Here is a 24,329-nt window from a genome sequence, read left to right on the forward strand (position 1 = left end):
CATCCATCCATCCATCCATCCATCCATCCATCCATCCCCCCATCCCTCCCTCCCTCCCTCCCTGCAGGATGCTGCAGTGTGTGCATACCCAAGCCTGGGCACACACCTGACTTTCAGAGAACACTTTTACCAGTCCAGGTTTCACCTTCCCTGCTGGAACTGCCTCATTCATGACATCCAGGCCCAAGCAGAGCAGAGCTGCTTTGCACGTCCCATTCCTGATCCCATTCCTGACCAGAGCACTGAGCCACAGGAGCCTCTGGAGTGCAAATTACCAAAGATTAGGGACTAATTTGACCAAAGGCTTCCCTGGAGAGCAGCAGTGCTCCCCAGCTGCTGCTTATCCCAAGGGTCAGGGATGAGAAGGGAAAAGGTTAAATCTTCCTGCTTTGGGTTCTCTCCAGTTGAAACTGGCCACTAATCCCCAATAATTTAATTTATTTGTATTAATGGAGCAGGGAGTCAATATTTACGTTAGCCTATTGCACAAAATAATTTGAAATATTTCTTCTAAATCCGGTTCAATTTCATTTCTTAATGCTAAAGCACCTTTATTTCATGAGATACCAGGAGCCTAATTAATATTTCATACTTATTACTTAGGCTCAGCCTCACAATAATCAGTTCCTAAACCCAGCTTCCACAGGAGTATTTAATCTTTTGGTATCTGCAGTGCACCTCTGATTTGCAATGAATTTACCTCAAGCTGATTTCTTTCTATTCTCATACCTGAACCCTTCTTGTTAATTAAAAGACAAAAATCAGTGTATTGTTGTCTCTGCAGTTGGGGTGTTTATTTCCTCTCCTCCTTCTCACGTTCTTCCTCTTCACTTTTTGCCTGCAAGTCACAAAGTGCTGAGTGATTTCCAGACACAGAGTTCCTGAATTTAATCTAAATTAAGCCCCACATCCAATTTGATAACAAATCCCCGCAATGGAAGTATTCACACTTGGTAAATACTGCATGATTGTAATTACAAAGCTAAAAATCATAACATGAAAGTGTTGATTAATGCTTCAAAGCAGATTTCCCAGCATTCTGTACATGGAATCCATCTGATTCATCCTATATGTGATTGCTCTGTTTGGCCTCAGGCTAAAAAATCAAATTTTTCAAACTATTTCTTCCCACTATAAATGTTTCTGCTGGGAAAATTGGCCACTTTCTTTCTTGCTTTCTTTCCCATTTAAAGACCTTTGAATTCAAGCCATACGGCCAATAAATACATTTTGAGTTCATTATGTTCTGGGAACACCAAGGTGGTTTTTACTGCAGCACACATCATCCCTGAGTGGGAACTGTGACTTTGGGCAGTTGAGTTGCTAAATTTCAAAGGATTCTCCTATAGGAATGATCAACAAACAACCAATTTTTTTTTTTCCTAGCTGAAAACAGCCTTTTCACCTGCTAGTGAGGAATAAATAAAATTACAGCTGGAAATGCACCACTCCTACTCCCAAACACTCTGAGAAAGCTGGATAAACCAGAGACACATTCAGATTTATTTCCAGCTCTAAGACAGAATAAAATCCCCTTTCTGGAGCTGCAGGAGCATCCTTCCAACCTTCCCTCCTGGGAAAGAGCTGGATTCCCACAGCCTCCTTCTGCAGGGATCAGCTCTGGGTGTGAGGCTGAGCTTTGCACCCTGCCAGGGCAGATCTGGGCAGCCTCAGCCCACCCAAAATGCTGCTCCTGGGAGGGTCAATTTTAATATTAAACAGCCACAGGGGGGAAAAAAAGAGGGAAGGGATGGGAGGAAAAAAAAAAAAAAAAGCTGTTAAATTCTTCAGTTTTGGTGCCTGAAGGGGATGAAATCCAGTCTGAAAATATCAGTTTGGACAGTTATGGACAGGGCTCTCAGAGCTCGGTGTCAGCTCAGACAGAGAAGCTGAATATTCACAAATTCCTCACCCATCACTCAGAAATGACTTTTCTTTAGCCCAGCAAGCAGCAGCTCTGCTGGCAAACCCTGGGGGAAAATAAGATCCCACCTAAGCAGAGCTTTCCCTGTGCTTATTCCATGGATTCTGGGCAGTGTGCAGTGAGCGTTGAGGAACCCATGGTTTCAGTCACTGCTTTCATCAAATTTCATATTTTTGCAGCTGAAAAAGCCTACACAAGGAGAATTGAAGATTCTTTTATAGAAGCAGGAGTGGAAAAAATCCCAATCACCCCAATGCTCATGGAAAATGAGGTGAGTTCTATTAGAAAAGCCAAATCCATAGGCACTAAAATTCCCTCCTCAGTGGTATTTGCCAGGCCCTCCACAGATAGATGGGAAAAATTAATTGATCTAATGCAAAAAATTATTGTCATTAATATGAAAACCTAAACATGCCAATGTGGGGCATTCTGGAGCTTTATCCTCCTGATATTCCTGTGGAGAATATTTATCCTATTATTCCTTTAGAGAAATGTCAGCAGAGGACTGAGTAGAAAGGAAAACTGGAGGACTGATTAAACCACATTTAAACCATGAGAACATGCAAAACTGAGCACTTTCCAGGCTCATTAAAATAAACCTTAATTACAGAACCCAGTTTATCTGTGTCACCCAATGTCACAATACTTCAAGGCAGGTGATGAGGAGAAAAAGGCAAAAATCCCCAACAACTGCACCCAGCAGCAGAGCAGTATCTGCATTATTCATCATCAGTCGTGCACTGACAGATCCAAAATAATTAGAATTATTCACATTAACTTATGCAATTCCCCTGCCTAAAGAGAAGCCGTACAGAAATGTAAAGTAATTATAAAGCAGAGATGCTCTGGATGGGTTGGGAAGTTCTGGTGGAGCAAAGGAGGGAGGAGGAAGAACACAACTTGGAGAGGCAAAAAACGCAGTTGTCAAAGGAGAAAAGTGAATTGATTGAAAATTCTGGTGTGTACCTCACAGATTAGGGAAATCTGTGACTTTGCAGCAAAAAGGGGGAAAAAAGAAAGGGAAACAAAAAAAAAGGAAAAAAGAGGAAAAAAATAACACTGGAGAAGAAACAGAAAAGAAACAAAAATCAGCAAGATATATAAAAGTATATAGAAAATATTTTAAAAATATATATCTTATTTATGTTCCTTTAGTCTGAGCTTTCATGACAAAAAGCTAGGACAGAGTCCTATTAAATGTGACACAGAATCCTGGAAAGGTTTGGGTTGGAAGGGACCTTAAAGCCCCTCCAGTGCCCCCCCTGCCATGGCAGGGACACCTCCCACTGTCCCAGGTGCTCCAGCCCCAGTGTCCAGCCTGGCCTTGGGCACTGCCAGGGATCCAGGGGCAGCCACAGCTGCTCTGGGCACCTGTGCCAGGGCCTGCCCACCCTGCCAGGGAACAATTCCCTCCCAATATCCCATTAACCCTCTTCTCTTTCAGCCTGAAGCATTTCCCCTTGTCCTATCACTGCTTTTTCCTGCTGAAAATCAGACACTTTTATCCCCACAAGGATCTCTGTATGAAAAAATAATTGAAATTTGCTTTCTGTCCATACAGAGCCATACAGGCAGAATCACCACCAAAGTAACATCAAAGTCAGCAAGAGACCCCAGCAGAGTTTGACTCTCACCTCCAGGAGGAATTGCAGGAAACTCCAGCAGAGTTTGGGTAAATCTTCAGAATCTGGAAGGGCACAGCCTCGATGTGCAGCTGTCCCCATTTATTACAAAGACAGAAAGAAGCTGCTTTCCCTCAGAAGGAGCCAAAAAGAAAAGAAAAAAAAAAAAAGCTGCCAGGCAAAACCTGGCACGTCCCAGAGCAGCCAAATCTGAAGCTCATTAGCTGGGACTCTGCACAGCCCTGGGATGCATCCCCTCGTGCCAGCTGGGAATGCCCAACCTTCCAAATGTGATGGGACACTCTGAAAATCCAAACAGAGCTGGAGAGAATCTGATTTTCAGCAGAGGAAGTCAGAGTTTTCTGCAAGGTCTCCACAAAGCACCTGAATCTGAGCTTTTCAAAGCTCAAATCATCAGAAACACACTCAAAGCAAAGGAAACCTGCTGCATCTGGTCAGCAAACATGTGGCTAAAAATCTCATTCCTCTCTGAGCCAGAAGACAGAAGAGGTAAAAGGAATGGTTCCAGTAAAGGTTGTTTTAGATGTGTTTTAAGAAGCAGAAAGTACCAAGCTCTTGAGAAAAAACTCAGATGTCTCAGCTCTGCCCGTCAGCTCTGAGGGGACACCAGGCACAGCTGAGAGATTGAGAAAGCAGGGTTTGTTATGAGATAGAAGAAAAGAAAAGAAAAAAAAAAAAACCATCATAACAGCAACAACAAAACCCACAAAACATCTGGGCTAAGCCAGGAAGTCAGAAATCCTGCTTTTGCAGACAAAAATCCTGACCCTACACCGAGATGTGCAATAACCAAGGCTCTGAGTTGCACAACTGCAAAGAGACCAAGGGAAGGTGGGGAGACAGACAAAAACAAAAAACACCAACTCAGTCTCGTGGGGACACATCACAAACATCTCCCCAAAGTGCTCTGACACCACCACAGCCCCCAGAGCCTGCCCTGCACACCCTGAACCAGACAACATCTCACACCTGCCCCTTTTTGGGGCCACCAGCCACCAATCAGCCCTGGGACCCCCAAACCAGCCCAGAAATTCCAAACCTTCCTGGGGCAGCCTCTGTGCTCCTCCTCCTCACTGCTCGGGATGGCTTTGGGACCTCTCCTGTCCCCTCATGCTCCTCCTGGGTTGATGCCACCTCCTTTCCTCCAAGATTTCCTGAGCAGCTTCCCCAAGGGATCCTGGCAGTTCCAGGGAATTGGATCTGAACTGCTCTGCAGATGCACTCAGTGGCCATTTAAGCAGTGACTCATTTTTTTCTGGGAGCCTTTTAAGGAGCTGGGCTGGCACATTTTCAAGGCACATTTCTTAATCCCGAGTTTTGCAATTTGCAGGGTGATACATCCTGGAGCTGGGAATATGGATCAGATGGCACCAGAGCCACTTTTATAGGGGAAAAGTGTTCAGCACCAGATTTTCCTGTATGTGGCACTTGCAAAGGGTGATCCTAAAATATCTGAGTTTGTCCTTCTGCCCTATCTCAATTAATTCCTCTTTTAAAGAGAGTCAGCTGAACTTGGCCAAGAAATGCATAAATTCTATCTTCTGTTACAGCAGAGCAATGATATTTTAAATCTTTCTTCAAATGAATTCCTTAACTCTGCTAATTTCTGTCTCTGACTCTCAGAGTTATCTGAAACTATTCCAAATATTTTTGTTTGTTTGTTTGTTTGTTTGTTTTGGTGGTTTTTTTTTGCAATTACCAGCATCCTTCCCCTACACCTGCCTTCATTTTCTGGGAGGTTCTGTTAAGATCAGCTTACCAATAAACTTTATGCAGCCAAATTACTGAAAGTAACATCAAACTCTGAGTAATTAGCGTGTAAATAATTAACACTCAAGTAAGATCACTTCTATCAAGTCCATCCTAGGCTATGAAGGTCTCTCATACAATTTCTCTTAGATCATCACGAAATATTTCTACATCTTCATTTTTCCACCCCAAACCTTCAAATTACAGAGAGAACCAGGCTCTTTCCAGGGGGATCTCAGGATTCACCAGAATTCACCAGAAGACACCAATTTATGGCACCTTTTTTTATCAATGACATTTCCAAACAGTAAATTGGGTTTTGATTATTCTGAATTTTCTAGCAGAAGTCAGTGTGTGCACCTGCCTGTGCTACATCACCAAGCTGCTGCTTCTCTGCAGCTTCCTGGTGAGATAAAAGCCTGCAAGTTCTTTTATCCATCTTTTCAATGGATTGCAGATGGGTGAAAGTGGCAGACTTGGAGACAAAAAGAAAAACCCAACCCAACTGAGTCAGAGAAATCTGATGATTCATCCAAACCCAAGGGGAGAGGAATGAAAGAGATTTGCTGCCATATCTTGCTGTAAAACAAGTAAATAATGTCCAGTGCATCCAGGTCAATAATTTGGACAACTCAGCAGGGAACTGCAGCCTCCTCCACAGAAACAGTCACAAATTAACAACCCCTAATCACTAATTAAGCTAATGCCTTATGTTACACTTCTCAATGAAATGAGGTATGATGGAATTCTGGAGGGATTAACACCAAAATAAGATTCCTAAAGGAACCTTCAGGGGTCAGCAGCAGCTTGGTCCCTAGGGATCAGGGCTGTGCTGTGATGTCAGAGTTCTACCTGAGCATGTGGAACACCAGATTTATTCTTTCTACATATAAATACACATTTGTGATCTGCAAAGGACACTTAACTCACAGCAAGGTGAAGAATCAGTGATAGTAATTAGATATTTTAATATTGAAAATCTCTGTTCTTGGCGCTTCTACCATTCTACAGCAAAACAATCACTTGTTTTGCAAATCCCTTCCACACACACAGAAAAAAAACCCAATTCCTTGAACACACTGATCCTTTCCTGAGGTATTTCTCCCCAGAACAGTGGCACACACTCCCTTGCTGCCTCGTGGCACAATCATCCTCCATCAGCAGCATCCAGACCTTGGTTCCTGCCTGCTGTGGGATCCAGAGGAGGATCTGACCTCCCTCAGACACAGCTCCAAACCCCAGCTCACCTTTCTGGAAGTGGGACAATGACTGTGAGCAGAACCAGAGCCACGAGAAACCCAAGCTCAGGTTAATCCTAACACCAGGCAAACTCCTCTCACTGATCCTTAATAATTCCAATAATTCAGGGCTGGCCAATGCCAGCAATGCTCAGGGAGTCCAAAGGCTGGGAGCTCCACAAAAACCTGTCAAATGTGCATGCTGCAGCCCCCCCTGGCTAAGAAATCCTTTAAGGAGGGGCAGCAAGAATTGCTCTTCATTGCAAAGCAAGGAACAAGCAGAAGGTTTTGCCAGTGCTTTCTGAATGTGGCTGTCTTGGTGTTCCACCAGTGCCTTGGCAAGGTTAAATACAGAAAAATTTGGTAAAGCCAATCCTTCCCAAAAATGCTGGTTTTAAAAATAAAAATGCCTCTGTTGGCATCTTCAGGGTGAAATTATCAATTACTCAGTTCCAGGCTGGGCTTTCAGAGTTTTACTGAAAATGCTGAATTATCCAATCTCTGCCCCAGGGACTGACCCATCCTCACCCAGCAGCCCTGGGGACAGGGCAGCAGCACCCAGAGGTGTTGGGAGATCCCAAAAACACCCCTGTCCCAGGAAGTAATTTTTGAAGATGAAAAACTCCAATATAAACCCTTCAGAGATGAAAAACTCCAATAGAAACCCTTCAGAGATGAAAATCCTGTGTGATGAGCAGGGGTTTGGCAAAACCTGCACATCTTGGCTGGGGGGATAAAGGTTATCATGTTGAAATGGACTGGATTCATGAGAATTGTGGTGGTTTTGTGTTTTTTTTTTTTTCCTGGCAAAGGGGAAAAAAAAGAAATGCTCTTTTCTGGGACAGCTTGTTGAGGAAATGAAGCTCCTGACACTTGTCCCAGCTCTCCAAACCCCTCCACCACTGGCAAGCAGGGGAGCTGCAAAAGAAAGAAACTCCAGCCAGTGCTTCCACTGAGGGAAAATAGACATTTTGCAAATTGTGTTTGAGAGCAGCTGTGAGTGGCAAATCCCAGGGCATTTGCTGGCAGCCTAGGGCTGTGAGTAACCCAGGAGTATCTCCTGCCTGCTGGGGAGGGCAGAGCAGGCTCCAGCCCTGCCCTGGATAGGGACTGGGGATGGCAGACAGCAGCAAACCAAGAGAGCCTTTCAGGTTCACAGTCGCGCTTTACGGCACCTTTTACGACAGTCGCGCTTTACGGCAGTTTTATGACAGCCCTATGTCAACAGCCACTGTTATAATCCATCCAAATTAAGAACCTGTAGGCAAACAGAGTAAATTATTGGATTACAAGAAACTTAGGAAAAAGTGGTAATAGATTTGGAATTGAATGTCCAAAAGGAAAGAGGTGGATTTGAAGATTCGGTTCAAGATTTGGTAAAAAAACAAATAATAAACGAAAAGGTAAAACCAGCACAGCAATTTAACTCTGTATTGACCCCAAATTATCTATTGAGTTGCATTACAAGACTCCAAGCAGCTATAGAAATGATAGCAAATGTTAATATCAAGTCAGCTAAGCCAAACAAAAACTGTAGGGTATCAGAATAGGTTGGCTTTAGACTATTTATTGGCCAACGAAAGGGGTGTTTGTGGAACGTTTAATATATCAGATTGTTGAAAATTCATGACCACAGAAAAGTCATTCTAGAAAAAGCAAAAGAAATCAAAGAAGAAAAAAATATATATGCATATAATAACCTAGGTACTGGTCCAAAAATTAGAAAACAATGTTAAACTCTAGCTGGTAGGGTAATGTATTAGAAGAAATTAAGATCTTTCATTTTATATGTTACAACTCTTTTTATATTTCTTCCTTGTGCTGGTGCTGGATCTCTCGGTGCCCGGCAGAGGGAAGGATACATGCAGGGCGCTGCGGTTTTCGCTTGCCGTGGTGCCGTGTACAGACGCGGCGGCGGCGGGAGCGGCGTGCCAGGGCACAGGGATGCGGCTGCGGCCGGACAGCGGCAGGCAGCGCTCGGAACCGGGACCGGCGGCACCAAGGCTGCGGCCAAAGCACTGAGGGGGGGGGGGGGGCGGAGGGGCCGTGGAGATAGAACTGCGCATGCGTGCGGCTGATCCCGGAAGCGGCGTGGGGGTTGCATGAGTCGGAAACGGGAACGGAGCCGCGGCTGCGGTCATGGAGGGGATCGCCGGGACGGCCGTGGTTGCAGGAGGCGGCGGAGCCGTGCCATCCACCAGCTCTGAAGCGGGGGGGGGGGGGCGCGGTGGAGAAGGCGCGGCTCGGGCCCCACGGGCGGCGGCGGAGCGGCCCCTCGCCAGCAGGAGATGATCCTGGGGTGGCGGGAGGCGGGAGGAGCGGCGTGGAGGCGGCGGGACGCTGCTGCAGGGGGTGACGGCATGGCGGGCGGTGGGCTGGGGGCTGGGGCGGCTGCTGGCCCGGCGGGCAGGGGCGGCGCTGACCGGAGCTGGGCTGGAGCGGCAGCGGGCACGGCAGAGGCTGCAGACACCGGTGCAGGCGCCGCGGCGCCGGCACGGGCGGGCTGGGCGGGCTGGGGCGCCCCGGTCCCAGCGCAAGCGGGGCTGTGCCGGGACCGGGGGATTGCGCTGAAACGCCGGCAGGGACAGGGGTAGCCGTGGGGGTTTGTCCCGCGGCGGGGCCCGTGGGCAGCTCGGGGTGTGCGGCGGGGGGGGGGGGGGGGGGGCGGGCTCCCGCGGCAACGCGCACAGGGGGCGGTGGGGACGCAGCACGGCCGCGCCAGGCGTGCTCGGCACCGCAGATCCGGGAGCCGCAGGGAACTGCAAAGACGCAGCAGCGACGGGACTTGAGCCGCCGCCGGCCCCGCTATATCGGCAAAGGGGGCGAGGGGGACGTGGGGGGCGGCAGGAGCGGCCGCACTGGCAGCGGCGGGGAAGCGGGGGGCTGGGGCCACGGTGACGCTGGTGGGCGGGCCCGTAGAGGCGGAACTGAGGGGCGGGGTCCGCGGTAGCCGGGACGGCGGGGATCGACGGCATGGCAAAGGCGGGGATGGTGGGAGTGGCTGGGGACAGGTGGCGGGACCGCGAGGGCGGCGGGCGGGGCGGCAGGGGCGAGCAGGGCTGCCGGTACCGGAGCTGTGCGGTCCCACGGGGAGGGGGGGGGGGCGTGTCCCGTTGGAGACTCGCGGCGGCAAGGGGCGGGCTCGCAGGCGGAGCGGAGCTCGGCTGGGCGGCTGCTGCCAGCATCCCCCTTGCAACAAACAGCTCAAGCAGCGCCCTGCAAGCTGGGACCAGCTCCGCGGCAGCCATGGCCCGGCAGGAGATGCTATTAAAGTGCTATAGAAACCTGTGTCCCAAAAGTCTCTGGTAAACACAGCTGAACGGTCAGCATTTGGGAAATTCATTAAATTCCATTTTATAAGGGTTTTTTAACTCCTGTTGTGGTACTTTAACTTTATGACAGTCACGCTTTATGGCCGCTTTTACGACAGTCGCCTTCACGACAGTTTTACGGCAGTCGTGCTTTACGGCACCTTTTGCGACAGACGCGCTTTACGGCACCTTTTACGACAGTCTTGCTTTACGGCACCTTTTACGACAGTCTCGCTTTACGGCACCTTTTGCGACAGACGCGCTTTACGGCACCTTTTGCGACAGTCGCGCTTTACGGCCGCTTTTACGACAGTCTCGCTTTACGGCACCTTTTACGACAGTCGCGCTTTACGGCCGCTTTTACGACAGTTTTGCTTTACGGCCCCTTTTACGACAGTCTCGCTTTACGACACCTTTTACGACAGTCGCGCTTTATGGCCCCTTTTACGACAGTCGTGCTTTACGACCCCCTTTTACGACAGTCGCGCTTTACGGCCCCTTTTACGACAGTCGCGCTTTACGGCACGACCTTTTATGGTACTTTTACGGTACTTTACAGCACTTTACAGTTTTTATTTTTTCATTAACCCAGGAGTATCTCCTGCCTGCTGGGGAGGGCAGAGCAGGCTCCAGCCCTGCCCTGGATAGGGACTGGGGATGGCAGGCAGCAGCAAACCAAGAGAGCCTTTCAGGTTCACAGGTTACAGAATATCTTGTTTTGTCAGAAAGGATCCATTTTTAATTACCTGGAGAAAGAGTTGCTTTCCCTGTTATTTTGTGCTCTAGGGCTATTATTAACTTTTTAACATAAATCTGCATTGTAGAACTGCAAACCCGAGTTGCTTAATGAAAACAACCACCCTGTGGGGGCACAGCAGCTCAACAGATGATCAAAAAGCCTTTTTTGCATCATTAATCTGCAGGATTTCGTGAAAGAATTAAGATAAATAAGCATTTCTCCAACACAGGCATGAAGCATCCTTGAAAATACCAATCCCTTCCCTAAAAAACAGTTTGCCTAGAACCACTGCATGGCAACAAAGAGCCCCTCAAACCCAAAATGAAATCATTAAGCAGCAAGAAGTGGGTGGAGAGCTCTCCTTGCCCAGGGGAAGAGGTTTCATAGCCCTGGTGTCCCGTTCATTAATTCCCAAACGAGGGATGTCGAGCACAGACAGTGTCCCTTTGTCTCCTGGGACTGTCCCTTTGTCTCCTGCCTGAGTCTCTCGTTAGTGGCGTCCCCTCAGCCCTGTCCCCGTTGTGGGGTGGTGACAGAGCCCTCAAGGGCAGCTCCAGCCAAGGCTGAGAGAGCCCTGGACATTCCTCAGCAGCCTCTTCCCAAGGAAAATCCTCCCTGGCCCCATCCCAGTGCCCTCAGCCCGTGCAGGATCCCCCCAGGATTCCTCTGGGAACCTCCAAATCCAGGGCAAGGAGCCTTTGGCAAAGCTGTGCCTGGTAAATCTGGGAGAGCCATAAAGGACCCAAGTCCTTGAATTTAATGAGGCACCAGCACTCAGGGCTGCCTCTTCCTAAATGTATACATGGAAATAAATGATTCCCTTGGAATGAACTCCTGTGGCTTTGCCCTTCCTGCGAATGAAAATAAATTCTATCCAAACCAGGCACAGACCAGCCCCTGTCCTGTCCTTACCCTTAGGCCTGTGCAGGGATAAAGGAACAGCTTTTAAAAGTAAAAATGCCTCTGTTAGCACCTTCAGGGTGAAATTATCATTGACTCTGTTCCAGGCTGGGCTTTCAGAGTTTTACTGAAAATGCTGAATTATCCAATCTCTGACCCATCCTCAACCAGCAGCCCTGGGGACAAGGCAGCAGCACCCAGAGGTGTTGGGAGACCCCAAAACCACCCCTTTCCCAGGAAGTCACCACCATTCCTGAAGATAAAAACTCAAATATAAACCCTGAAAATCCTGTGTGATGAGCAGGGGTTTGGCAACTGCACTGAGGGGAAAAGGTGCATTAGGCAATAACTCAGTGCCCTGCTTTGCCATGCTCACACACAACCAAGGATTTTGTTCTAGGCAAGATAAAATAATGCTAACCTCTGCATGGAAGCCTTAAGAAAAAATTGATTTTTTTTTTTCAAATGGAGTAGTGAGGAAATATGCAAAGTGAGAATTCTCCAAGAGATGGAAATCCTATTTCCAGGCAGCCACAGGAGATGGTAGAGCCAAATAAACAGATTAAAATCCACAGGCTGTCAGTACAACTGAGCAACGATCCATCTTAGAGCTGCTCAGGAATAACTTCTGCTGCAGCAATTTATGATGTGGCCTGACAGGAAGGGTTTGGAGGGAACATGTCATTAGCTCAGCAGCATTTAAAGAAAAGCCCCAAGTCATTTGTCACATCTCTGTCAGGCCAGGCTCTGTAAGGGGACAGCAGCTTAGAGAAACAGGAGCTGCAGTGACTCCAACCTCCTGCTGCTGCTTCCAGGGGCTGAAAATATATATATATATATATATATATAACATATACTATATTTTTATAAATATATATAATATTATATTATATATTATATATTATATATTATATATTATATATTATATATTATATATTATATATTATATTAATATATTATATATAATATATATAATATATTATATAATCTGTTAATTATATATTATAATTAAAGAATTACAAATATTTTAATTAAATTATCTTCATTATTTCAGATTGTTTTTTATTTTTCTGACAAAAAGCTGGTTTTTATCTTTCTGAAAAAATAATTATAATTATAATTAATTATATATTATATATTATAATATATAATATATATTATATAGGAGCTCTATAATAATGTATTTTAAATATAATATTTAAAAATATTTATAAATATTTAATTATGGTCTTCTATTATATAATATATAATGCATTGTATAATATATGATTTATATCTATTATTTATATCTATAATTTAATTAAAATATCTATGATTTAATACATATAATTCAATTAAAATATAATATAAAATATATTAAAATATATTATATTAAAATATAATCCCTACTTATTTTGGAAATAACCAAGGGCAAGCTTTAAAACCTGGGGTTTTTTTTCAGACAGGCAGTGGGAACAAAGGTTGGAAAGGACAAAACCCAAGCGTGAGTCAGCAAGGAGAGGCTGCTGCCAGACACAGGTGGTGTTTGGGGGAATGTTACCAGATGTTAACCACAGGACACAGGAGGTAATTATCCATGTGAGACTCAGCAAACGTGGCCTGGAGAGGAGGAACTTTGCTCACTCCATGAAGAGACACGGCTGCCAGAGGGACATGGCAGCAATATTCCAACACACGACAAGCTTTAATTAAGAAGGCTCCAATCAGTTGTACTTTGGGAGCACCACCAGTGGCTGCCTTGATCCACTGAGAGGGACATTGAGGACAGATAGTATGGAAAGCTGTCTGAGCTTTGCAATTAATCATTTTCATACATTTTCTCCAAAAAAGCTGCTGTGACCCATTGCTGGGAGCTCCTACAATGACCTTGGCATTGCTGGAGGATGGGGTGCACTGGGCTCCAGGGGGCTCAGCTGCCTGACCCCTCAAAATTTGTGTCAGATTTGCATTCTAACCCTTATTTTTTAGTGTCAAAACCCAATAAATAACATCTTACAGGAATGTTATTATCTCCTCTGGAAGAAAACCATTTAATTTGGCACAACTAACTGCTGCAGCACCAACCTTGGAATATTTTCCTTTTCAAATTCATATTGGATACCTGCAAGCCAGATCAGCTATGGACAAGAGGTTGTCCATTCCTAAGAGTTCCCAAAGCATCCCTCCCTAAAGGCACCTTTTTATCCAGTTTTATCTTTTCCAAACAAACACAGAGACATAAAACCAAAAGAGGAAAAGCTCCCTGGTTACACTTCTGACCCTCCTGTGCACATTGGGGTTCTAACATGATCCTCTCCATATTGTCCTCAGGGAAAAGCCTTCAGGAGGAAAAGGGTGGCATGCAATAAACTTCCTTCCCTGTGATGTTTGTATTCCATATTCTTACTAATTTTTCCTTCATTTTCCATACCTTTGCTGGTCCCATGTAGCATTTTGCAGAAAAGCAGAATTTCAGCATCAAAGCAGAATTTTGTACTTCAATTTACTGAAGTAACAGATGAGCTTTGCTGATGCTGAACCTAACTCTGTATTTTTATGTGATTTTATTAACTCGTTTATATAAAACTGGATTACACTCTATTACCAATCTATTTTCTCCGTGTCTACAAGTAGCTGGCAATACAGCAGATAAATCTGAAATAATAGGAATAACAAAAGTACTATTGTGCACAATTATAGCTTGTAGCACCCCAAATCAGACATCATTAGTAACAAATGATGATATTATATAAAAGAAATACCATCTGAAAACTGATTTTACACGGCATATTAAAGACTTGATGGCTCAGGAGATGGGTAATAGAATAAAAAGCCTTTTATCTCAAGGTCATCAATTCAAATCCAAGTCAGACTGATAGCAACTGAAAGCCATTTGATGAGAGTGCTAATGAGCCCGGCCTCGTTACTGGAAATTTAAGAACACCTCAGCATTTAGCTCCTTGTGCTGCCCTGAGAGCAGAAATTGGGAGTCTGGAGGAACAGATCCAGCCCAGCTGTGCTTCCCTCCTCACCCACTGCCAGCCCCGGGCTGCCTCTGCTCTGCTCCAAAATTCACAATTCACTGCTCAGTCTTTATTGTGGGAAGGCTGAAAAAAGTGAGAGGAATAGAGGATTCGTCTTTCCAAACGAGCTGTGGGTCTGCTGGTAGATAAAACCAGCTCTGGGAGAGAAAAGAAACAATGGGAAGGGTTCCACTGATTGATGAATGGAAAAAGATATTTGCTTTTACAAATAAACTTTAGGTTTGCTGACAAATGAAATTAGACTTTGAAAGATGAAAGAAACAATGGGGAAGAAAAATCCCTAAATTCTGTAAGAATTAAAAATTTAAAGGAGGGTTACACATTAGAGGGAGATGTTTGGTATCAGGTGTTTTGGGAAGTCTGAACCTCTCAGGTACCTCAGAAATGGGGAAAGAGAGAAGGGAAACGTGGCTGGGAAATGGGGATAAAAAGGAGGCTGCATCCCCCAAAAATCGGGGAGATCCCAGGGGAATGTCTCATGGCCTCTCCCTTTATTCAAATAAAGTAAAAGGACTCCTCTGCCTCCTTTTTGGACATAAACCTCTGGTGTTTGTGGATTAATTTTCCTAACAAAAGGGATTGCACTTCCAGCACCTCGAGTGACCACTTCAAATGTGCAGAGGCACCTCTGCCCTGAGCTGCAACAGTTCCAGCATTAATGGGTATCTCACTATTTGATTTGATATCTCACTATTTTATTTGATATCTCACTATTTTATTTGATGTCTCACTATTTTATTTGATGTCTCACTATTTTATTTGATATCTCACTATTTTATTTGATATCTCACTATTTTCCCAGCGTGGATCCAATGATGTGCCAAAGCAAAGCAGTGCAGGGAGAGGAAAGAATCCCTGTGCAAACTCCAGCCACTGCTCAGCTGCTCTGGCACCAGCCAGCAAACAAAGCAGAGCACATATTGCATGGCTTGACAAGCAAACTCTAAATATTCTCTGATAAAATCCTTGGAATAATTTCCTTTGTTCTGGTATAATACCTGCACAACTCATTGCTGGCTCTGGTATTAACATGATGCAAAGCACTGATAAGAGCCCCATTGATCTTGTCCTTTTTATGCTGAATGAGATTTTTATTAAAAAATACCCTTCCAATAAAAGCAACAAAACACTAGAGATGCATTTTCAATTATTTTCAAATTAAAAATAAAAAGCATCCCAGAAGGAATTTGCTTTCATGTCTTTCACAGGCAAAGCTCAGTGTTAAATCAACCCCTACAAACCTGTTTGCAGTGTAACTGAGGACAGAGAGCAGCACCAGTGTGACACAATCATTATAAACTGAGCAACCTGGGCTGGTGGAAAATGTCAATGAGATGATCTTTGAGGTCCCTTCAAACCCAAACCATTCCATGATTCTGTAGGAACAGGGCAAGTGTTCCCTGTGATCTCTGTAACCCCACAGATTCCCTTTTGAACCTCCCCAGGTCCCTTCCAGCCTCAATTGTTTCAAGATTCTAAAAATTAACCACCTCATGGCTCACTCCATCCTCAGCAGTGCCTGGGCTTAGAGGAGCAGGTTTGGGTTTCAGGAGTGAATAATGGATTAATTTTAAAGGTACCCAGGTGCCTAAAGATGCATTTTACAACCTTACTATGTCTGGATAATCAATTCCCTTAATTCAATTTCTCCCTGGTGTAATAACCATTAGGAACTCAGCCCTTACTCAAGGGAGACTGCAGAAATCCCCAAACTTTCACTTCTCTGCTGTCTGGAGATGCCTCAGCACCCACAATTCCTCAACTAAACCCCTCTGGATGCCTCTTATTTCAGCGCTGAATTTGGTAACTGATTCCTAAATCCTGATGATCTCGTATTTATGGGAGTGGGAACAAACCCTTCAGATTTATGGAAGCTCCCCAGATGGAATCCCAGACTGGTTTGGGCTGGAAGAACATCAAAGCCCAACTCATCCCACCCCTGCCATGGCAGGAACACCTTCCACTCTGTCAGGGTGTTACAAACCCTGTCCAGCCTGGCCCTGGGCACTGCCAGGGATCCAGGGGCAGCCACAGCTGCTCTGGGCACCTGTGCCAGGCCCTGCCCACCCTCACAGAGAAGAATTCATTCCTAATATTTGATCTAAACCTACTCTCTGTTAGTTCCATCTAAATTCTGTATCCCACATCAGCCCAAGATGTTCACCTCTGGTGCAGATGTGCAGTCCCCAGCCCTGGGTTGCCAATTTTTCCCCTTCCAAGAGCTCAGGATTTCCCAATTCTGATGACCTGTGGTTAAAAGCAGAGCTTCCTCCCCAGCTACAGCACCACATGGCCCAACTTACTGCAAGCCTATCCAGCAAACTAACTGTCAAAAATTCAGAAATATGGGTTTGAGTGGATTCTGGAGTGTGGAAAAGTCCCAAATCCATCAGTTAAGGCCATTAGCTCATGTGACACACCTCGCCGAAGTCAATTTTCAAGGATAAGCGTGTGACAGGCTGACTGGAGGAATTCTCCTTTAATGCATTATTAATTCATTTATTATTACAGTTATTATAATCTTTATGCAGGGCACTGAAGTTTAATTTGTTCTCTATGAGCTAATCTTTTTAATGAGCCCTTTCTTCTCCTCAGGATGGGAGCTTCCTCAACCACTTATGCAGCTTTTAAGCAAGTAGAAAATGACAGGACCATGTACCCTCCTCATAAACACAGCTTCACTATCATGCCCTGAATTTTAAATGAAAATGAACGATTACCAACTTTCCCACTGCCAAATATCTCTTAAAAGGTTTCAGATTCAGATTTTAAAAGGTTTCAGAAAGGAAAATATTCACCAATAACACTCTAAATATAGGGAGTTCATCACACAATGAAATCTTAATTACAGTTCCTCTCTCTGACAAAGAGGAGAAATGCATTTAAATAAAAAGCCCCTGTGTGAGTAAATGCAGTTATTTGTGGGGCAGCACAGATTAATCCAGTCTGGAGCCCCATCTGAATGGCTCTGGGTTCATTCTCTGGTCATTCAGGGCAAGGAGGTCACAGGGCTGATCCCTGCCCTGGGAAACGGGTTCAGACAGAGAGGAAACGGCACAAAAACACAGAAATGGTGCTTGGAGTTGGGATGCAAAGGGAAAAAACACTCCAATTCCAAACATCCACACTGCAGGCACAGCCAGGCTCCAGCTCTAAAGGCTGCAGCACTTTGGGACACCCTTGGTATCCAAAACCCACGTGGATGTGGCACTTGGGGACATGGGGACATGGGTGAGCGGTGGCCTCGGCAGTGCTGCAGCACTCAGTCGGATTTGATGGCCCTAAAGGTCCTTTCCAGCCTCAGTGATTCTGTGATTCCATGCAGGAAGCTGCACCTGGAATGCTGTGCCTGCATTTCCAGAGTTCCTCTCTGGAAATGGAACAGCTCAGCCTGTGGGACACCCTCCCAGAGAGAAGGTTTGGGGATAAAAGGTGGCAGAAGGTTCTGGAGGTGTGCAAGAGGAAACAACACAGATTGGCCCTCAAGAAAACAGAATAAATCAATCAGAGAGAAGGTTTGGGGGATAAAAGGTAGGAGAAGGTTTTGGAGATGTGCAAGAAGAAAAGCAAAGGTTATCCCCCAAGAAAAACAGAATAAATCCTTCAGGAGAAGGTTTGGGGCATAAAAAGTAGAAGCTTCTGGAGGTGTGCAAGAAGAAACAAAGATTGTCCACTAAGAAAAACAGAATAAATCCTTCAGGAGAAGGTTTGGGGGATAAAAGGTAGGAGAAGGTTTTGGAGATGTGCAAGAAGAAAAACAAAGGTTATCCCCCAAGAAAAACAGAATAAATCCTTCAGGAGAAGGTTTGGGGGATAAAAGGTAGGAGAAGGTTTTGGAGATAAGAAAAACAGGATAAATCCTTCAGGAGAAGATTTCGGGGATAAAAGGTAGAAGGTTCTGGAGGTGTGCAAGAAGAAACAACAGAGATTGTCCACTAAGAAAAACAGAGTAAATCTTTCTTCTTTTTCATTCATACCCAAAAACCAGCCAGCTTTTCATGTGGGCCTTTCCAGCTGGATGGGCTTGAAAGAGGGAAAGTTTATCAGCCAGCTCACAAGCACACAAGGAAGTCAGCTTTTCAGGTCAGAGCTGCTCCCACAATGAGCTAAATGAAAATATAACTAGATTTTATGGAGATCTGGACTTACACAGCAGCTGGATCTCATTGCCTGCCTGATTAGCTGGGGTTAATCAGAAATTAGTAACTTATATTCTACTTGGAACGATTGCTGGTTGTAATGAAAAAAATCCATTTATCAGTGGGTATAAAAAAAGAATTTAAAAAAATCCTAAAACATTTTAAACACTATTCAGACAAACTGCATTTTGTCAATAGTTTTATCATTCTGATTTTTACAGCCCACAAAAGTTCACAAAATGAAATTCAGCATCAGATACCTAAGAAACCTGCTCTCTACAGTAGTCAAGATCAGCGATCAGAACACAAAATCCTAAAAACTGGCAGCTCAAAAGGAAGTTATGGTGTAAATAATTCCCATTATAGGCAAAGCTTTCACCTTGAAGTTCTTGTTAGTAAAAGTCCATGGGAAATGCACACATTGGTAGCCAAGACTCCCTTTTCATCAGCCACAAACAGAAAGAAAACAGAATTACAGGAGGGTTTGGTTTTTGTTTTTTTGGGTTTTTTTTTCTTTTTCTGAATAGGATTTAAGAACAGTTAAATAACTAGACAGAACCCCCTTGCCAGTGTGGTTATTTCCTCCAGGCACATCTCCCTACAGGAAGGGCCCATGCGCGCTAAAAGCCCGGGGAAACAAACTGTCCTGGAGAAGTCCAAGCCATAAATAACTCCAGGGCTCCAAAGGCTTTTTTCCCTGTGAACAGTTGCTGGCAGTGCCACCATGAAGTCCCCGCTCTTCCGCTATTTCTCTTCCACTTTTAGGAAATCCAAGGAAATCCATCCAGCCCCTCCCTGCCCTGGTGGCCACCAGCAGCTGCTGGAGAGCAGAATGGGACACTGACCTTGAAATAATCAGGGTGGAATGATCACAGCACCTTTTTCTCCAGAGCTGAGGGGTTTTTTTAAATGTAAAAATCCCAATTTCCTCACCAATTAGTTGCTACAACAGGATGAAGCCTGGCTTAGGGCTCAGCTCCACACACAATAACAAATGAATGTTTGCTAGAGCTGCAGAAAGGGAAGACAAACAAGCTCCATCTGACCTCGGAGCTGTCAGGCTCTGAAAGCATGTCCACACCCTCCAGGGAATTCAAATCACAGGGAAGCATTCCAGAACCTGCCTACCTGCACACACATGCATGTTTGTGTTTTTATAAAGAGCTTTTTCCAGACAGAAATGGTATCAAACAGGTCCAGAATGGGCACAATGACTTTAACTGTGATCATTCAGACAGAGAGGCAAATCAAATCGACATCTAAAATATTTCATTAAAAAGAAAAAGATGCATTTCTAACCAGAACATGGGGCTGTTTCCTCATCAGTGCATGGTCAGGCTGTAGTTTTACATCTGAATCCTTCTCCACACTTTACTGCATCTAGAAATAAAGAAAGAGTTATGAATTGTGTAATGTCATATGTTGTCATATGTTCAATTTATCTAAAACCAGCACCTTTATCAGCACAATTCCTCTGCTTTATTTTTTGTTCCCTGTATGCTGAGTTTCTGTCTGATCTCATTCTGCTTGCCCTTCATTTACCTGGAAAAGGAGAGGTTTTTCCATATTTAAATAACAGAAGCAACATACCCCATGGAACAGAGGAAAAAAATGGGCTGAAGTGAGAAGATTTGATTTTTATTCTAAACCTGGTTTGTGGCCTTGGAACAAGGTACTTTACTGCACATTTCCCCTCTCTGCCTTTGCCTTTCTTGTCTGCTCACATTACAAGCTCTCTGAAGTCTGTTAGGTGTTTATACAGCACCAAACAGATAAGATTCAGCTTTTCTCAGAATCACGAGATAACACGAACCCAGAAACAATAAATCTTATCAATCACCACTTACATTATTGCTCTCCTAACATGAAACACGTTTCAAAGTGATTTTCAATAGTTACTTTCCTTTAAAGGAAAAGAAATAAAAACAGCTCATGGGAGAAAAGTGCATCCAAGAGGAAACAGATCTCTTAACTGTTTGTTTGAGGTTTTTTTCAATACTTTCCACCTGTTTTAAACACATTGACCAAGAGCTGCATTTCTGTATTTTACCACAAGGACAGTACACACCTCTGCCATTGACCTCGATATTCCCACCTTGAGCTGGGTCACAGGATGCTCCACAGGGAGCAGCAAAAGCCTGGAACAGACTTTGGAGCTCTAATCCCACTTTTCCTGCTCTCCCAAGTGTTACAACTCACACAGTGCAAGACCAGACCAATTCCTGTGTCACCCAGGAGGGAAAGGAGCACACAAACACCATTTTGGTCTGTTTTTACCTCTGTGGGTCACCTTTAAAAGTGATTTTCTTTCCAGCCTCTCCGTTTGAATGACAAGATATTCAGAGAGTCTTGAGGGAGAGGAAGTGATAAAGAGGAATTCAGCTAACCTATTTTATTTCTTGTCACTACTTGATAATCTCTCTATCTGCTCTCATCTCACCAGGTGCAGACAGATTTATTTATTTCCCCATGGACAGGTCCAGTCCCTCTCCCAAAGTGCCCATGTGCACCTGGACTTCCTTTCCCAGAGTGTTTCAAATTCACATTGCAAAGTGCCCCTGATCTTTTGGGGTAAGCAGAGCCAACATCAGCACATACAGATGTAAACACATAAAATGTCAGTGCTTATTGCCACACACACATCTTCAGCCTTTCAGGGAGTTTCTGTGGCCATGGGCACACAGGGAACATTTGTAAGAATCTCCCCATCAACAGAAGTTTGCAGTTTCACTGAAACACAACCCACTAGCCCATATATTTTACAGTTTGACCCCTCTGTCGATAAATTACGGTTTTGGTGTGAACAGAAAACATTTTCTAAAGCTCCGTGGTGATTTAGGCACCGCAGTTCTACTTTCAGCGGCACCTTAATCCTTCTTGACTTCTATTGAGGCTTCAGCTCAGCAGTGTTTGCTCTGCTGCTGGCACCGCACTCGGCCTTTCAGAGAGCCTGCACCTCCAGAGCAATGTGACTGCAATTTGTGATGCCAAATGCAAATCTCGCCAGGCACAGCCCGTGCCAGCTGGGCACAGCCCAGCCGAGCTGTGCCAGCCTGGCCCAAGCTTTGCAGGACATGCCTGGGCTGGAAAGGAGAGCAAACCCCAACCCAGCCCCGTGCAGAATCACCAGGGCTGCAAAGCAGAGTGGAAAAATCCCTCTGCCACCAAGCAGGGCAGAAGAGAGGCCATTTTCAGGGTTTCAGTTTGTCACAGGGCTGGATTCAGGGAGTTCAAGATGCTGTTCCTACATCAGGCCCAGAATTCCTGCCATGACACTGCCCTCTGTTTGCTCTGGATTAAGCCAATTCTCCTGCAATTGGGTTAAAAGCTCTCCTCCAAATAAAAAAAAAATTTAAAAAATCTCCTGTTTGTTTAGAGACACAGGAGGAAAAAGAAGAAATTCAGCACTATTTCAACCTGAGATTCTGAGGGAGGAGGAAATGATGATTTGTATCTCCCCCTCCTCCTGTTTTTTAATCTCTCTCAGAAATCACAGCAGAGAACAGTAACTCAAATGCTTTATAGCTGAATTCATTTTCATCAGCTGTCTCCTATCTTTACCAGTTGTTTGTCTGCTTCTCCCATTTATGGTGTGCAGCTTGGACTTATCGATCTTGTAAGCTTTAAATTACAGCCATCCATGGGAAAAAAAAAAAGAAAAAGGCAAGAGGAAAACCACAACACAAAAAACCAGGCCTGATAAAGGATTTCTGAAGGGCTGCTCACTTTTGCTAAAAGAAAATCTTAATGGCATTTCCTGGAGAGAAAGTCTGTGGGGCTGAAGTTATTAGGGGACTGTATGGACAGAGGACAGGCAAAAAAAAGCTGTCAGATTGAAGGGTTTATATCAAAAAAAGTTCCAGTGAAAAGTGTAAGAAAACTTGGGAGAAAAAATACAAGATTGATACAAGTATCAATCAGCTGATTTATAGCACTGGGTTTATTAGAGCCAGCCAATTGATAGCAGTTCTTGTGGTTTCAGGCTGAGTTTAAGCAGTAAGAATTCACTGCTCCCCAAAACCAGGCTTCTGGGGCTGTCAGAGAATCATGGAATCACAGAATGGTTGAAACAGACCTAAAAATCATCTCATTGTGACCCTCCTTCCATGGGCAGGGACACCTTCCCCTGCCTTCCCTAAAGAACTCCATGAATCCCTGGGATCCTCCTGCACTTCCAATCCAATATTCCTGCAGGGATTCTGCAATTCCCCAGGGAAGATTATTCAGTATTTTGCCCAAGACTTGTCTACAACATGCAGGAAAAATTGTGACTCAGAGGACTCTGTTCCAGGTGTTCCCACCTGGGAAGGGAAAGGGGAAAAGGGGAAAAGGAAAAGGGAAAAGGGAAAAAGGGAAAGGGGAAAAGGGAAAAAGGGAAAGGGGAAAAGGGGGAAAGGGAAAAGGGGGAAAGGGAAAAGGGGGAAAGGGGGAAAGGGGAAAGGGGAAAAGGGGAAAAGGAAAAGGGGAAAAGGGGAAAAGGAAAAAGGGGAAAAGGGGAAAAGGGGAAAAGGGGAAAAGGGGAAAAGGGGAAAAGGAAATGGGAAAGGGGAAAAGGGAAAAAGGGAAAAAGGGAAAAAGGGAAAAAGGGAAAAAGGGAAAAAGGGAAAAAGGGAAAAAGGGAAAAAGGGAAGGACCATCATTCCTCCTGGGGAACAACCAGGCACAGCCAGCTCTGGCCTCCCTAGCTGGGCTCTCTGGCTGCAGCAAGTTCCCCAAGTTTAAAAATCAACCACGGGGTTTCTTTCACTGAGGAATAACTGAAACCAGGTCTGTCTTAATGAGGAAACCTGTCTCCAGTCCACACTGAAAACTCAGCCTGTTGTTGGGTTTTCATGCCTTGAGTGCAAGGGAAAAACCTGCACCCTTCCTAAGTGGGAGTTCTGACTGTCCTAGAAACCCTGTGGCCTGAATCCGAGTGAGGTGCCCTGGGATGGGAAATCTGTCGGGATTTTTAAAAATTAAAATCTGATCTTTTCCTCTGTGGGTATGGGCAAAGTGTCTGCATGTCTGGGTTCCTGCAGTAGCATTTTATTGTCCTGATGTTCCACAAGGACACTCACTCTGTCTTTCAGTTCCCCAAAGGTCGGAGGAGCTGAAAGCTGTGAGGGAATGCAGGTGACAATTCCTGCACTCAGCTGGTCACTCCTGCCTGGCAGGGTGGCACAGAGAGGCAGCAGGCAGGGCACAGAGGTGGTTTCAGGCTGAGTTTAAACAATAAGAATTCACTGGAATTCCAAAACCACTGGAAATATTTCCCATGACAAAGAGCAGGGGCAGAGCTGATTTCTGTGCTCAAGTGCACCCACTGCAGCTCAGAGCCTGCTCAGGGGCTCCCTCCAGAATTCTGGGGCCGTCAGAGATCCCTGCTCCCCATCTGAGCAGGAGCAGGGCTGGCATCACCCCCTGCCCCTGGCCATGCCACAGATGGCACCAGCAGCTCCCCAGGCTCCTGCACCTCCAGCTGGCACAGGAGCAGCAAACAAAGAGGGACGAGCAGTCCCTGCTGCAATGTGACCTTCACATTCCACCCATGCATTGCTCCTCCACACACACACAAATGACAAAGGCAAAACCTGCCAGTCAGGCTCAGATAATGCTCTGGAAATGACAAATAAATATTTAAATATCACTTGAGCTGTGCCTGCTGCAGATCCCTGCAGAAC

At 45.1% G+C, this 24,329-nt stretch overlaps 1 protein-coding gene across 8 annotated transcripts in view; it reads right to left on the minus strand.

The window, feature by feature from the left end:
• CHL1 (cell adhesion molecule L1 like) overlaps positions 1 to 24,329 on the minus strand; it is a 132,876-nt gene that overhangs the window by 80,722 nt on the left and 27,825 nt on the right. For 5 of the 8 annotated variants that reach the window (XR_011681115.1, XM_071439321.1, XM_071439327.1 and 2 more), the window contains exon 2: positions 19,966 to 20,046. The exons of 1 other annotated variant lie outside the window; for it this stretch is intronic. The gene's annotated coding sequence lies outside the window, so the exon portion shown is untranslated. Of the gene's footprint in view, positions 1 to 3,558; positions 3,695 to 4,606; positions 4,777 to 19,965; positions 20,047 to 24,329 lie in introns of those variants that run through there. 2 more of the 8 variants (XM_071439322.1, XM_071439325.1) reach the window with 2 other exon arrangements.

Source organism: Agelaius tricolor, unplaced genomic scaffold, assembly GCF_023055355.1.
Source record: "Agelaius tricolor isolate 1412-34295 unplaced genomic scaffold, bAgeTri1.0.p SCAF_14, whole genome shotgun sequence".
Lineage (NCBI taxonomy): Eukaryota > Metazoa > Chordata > Aves > Passeriformes > Icteridae > Agelaius > Agelaius tricolor.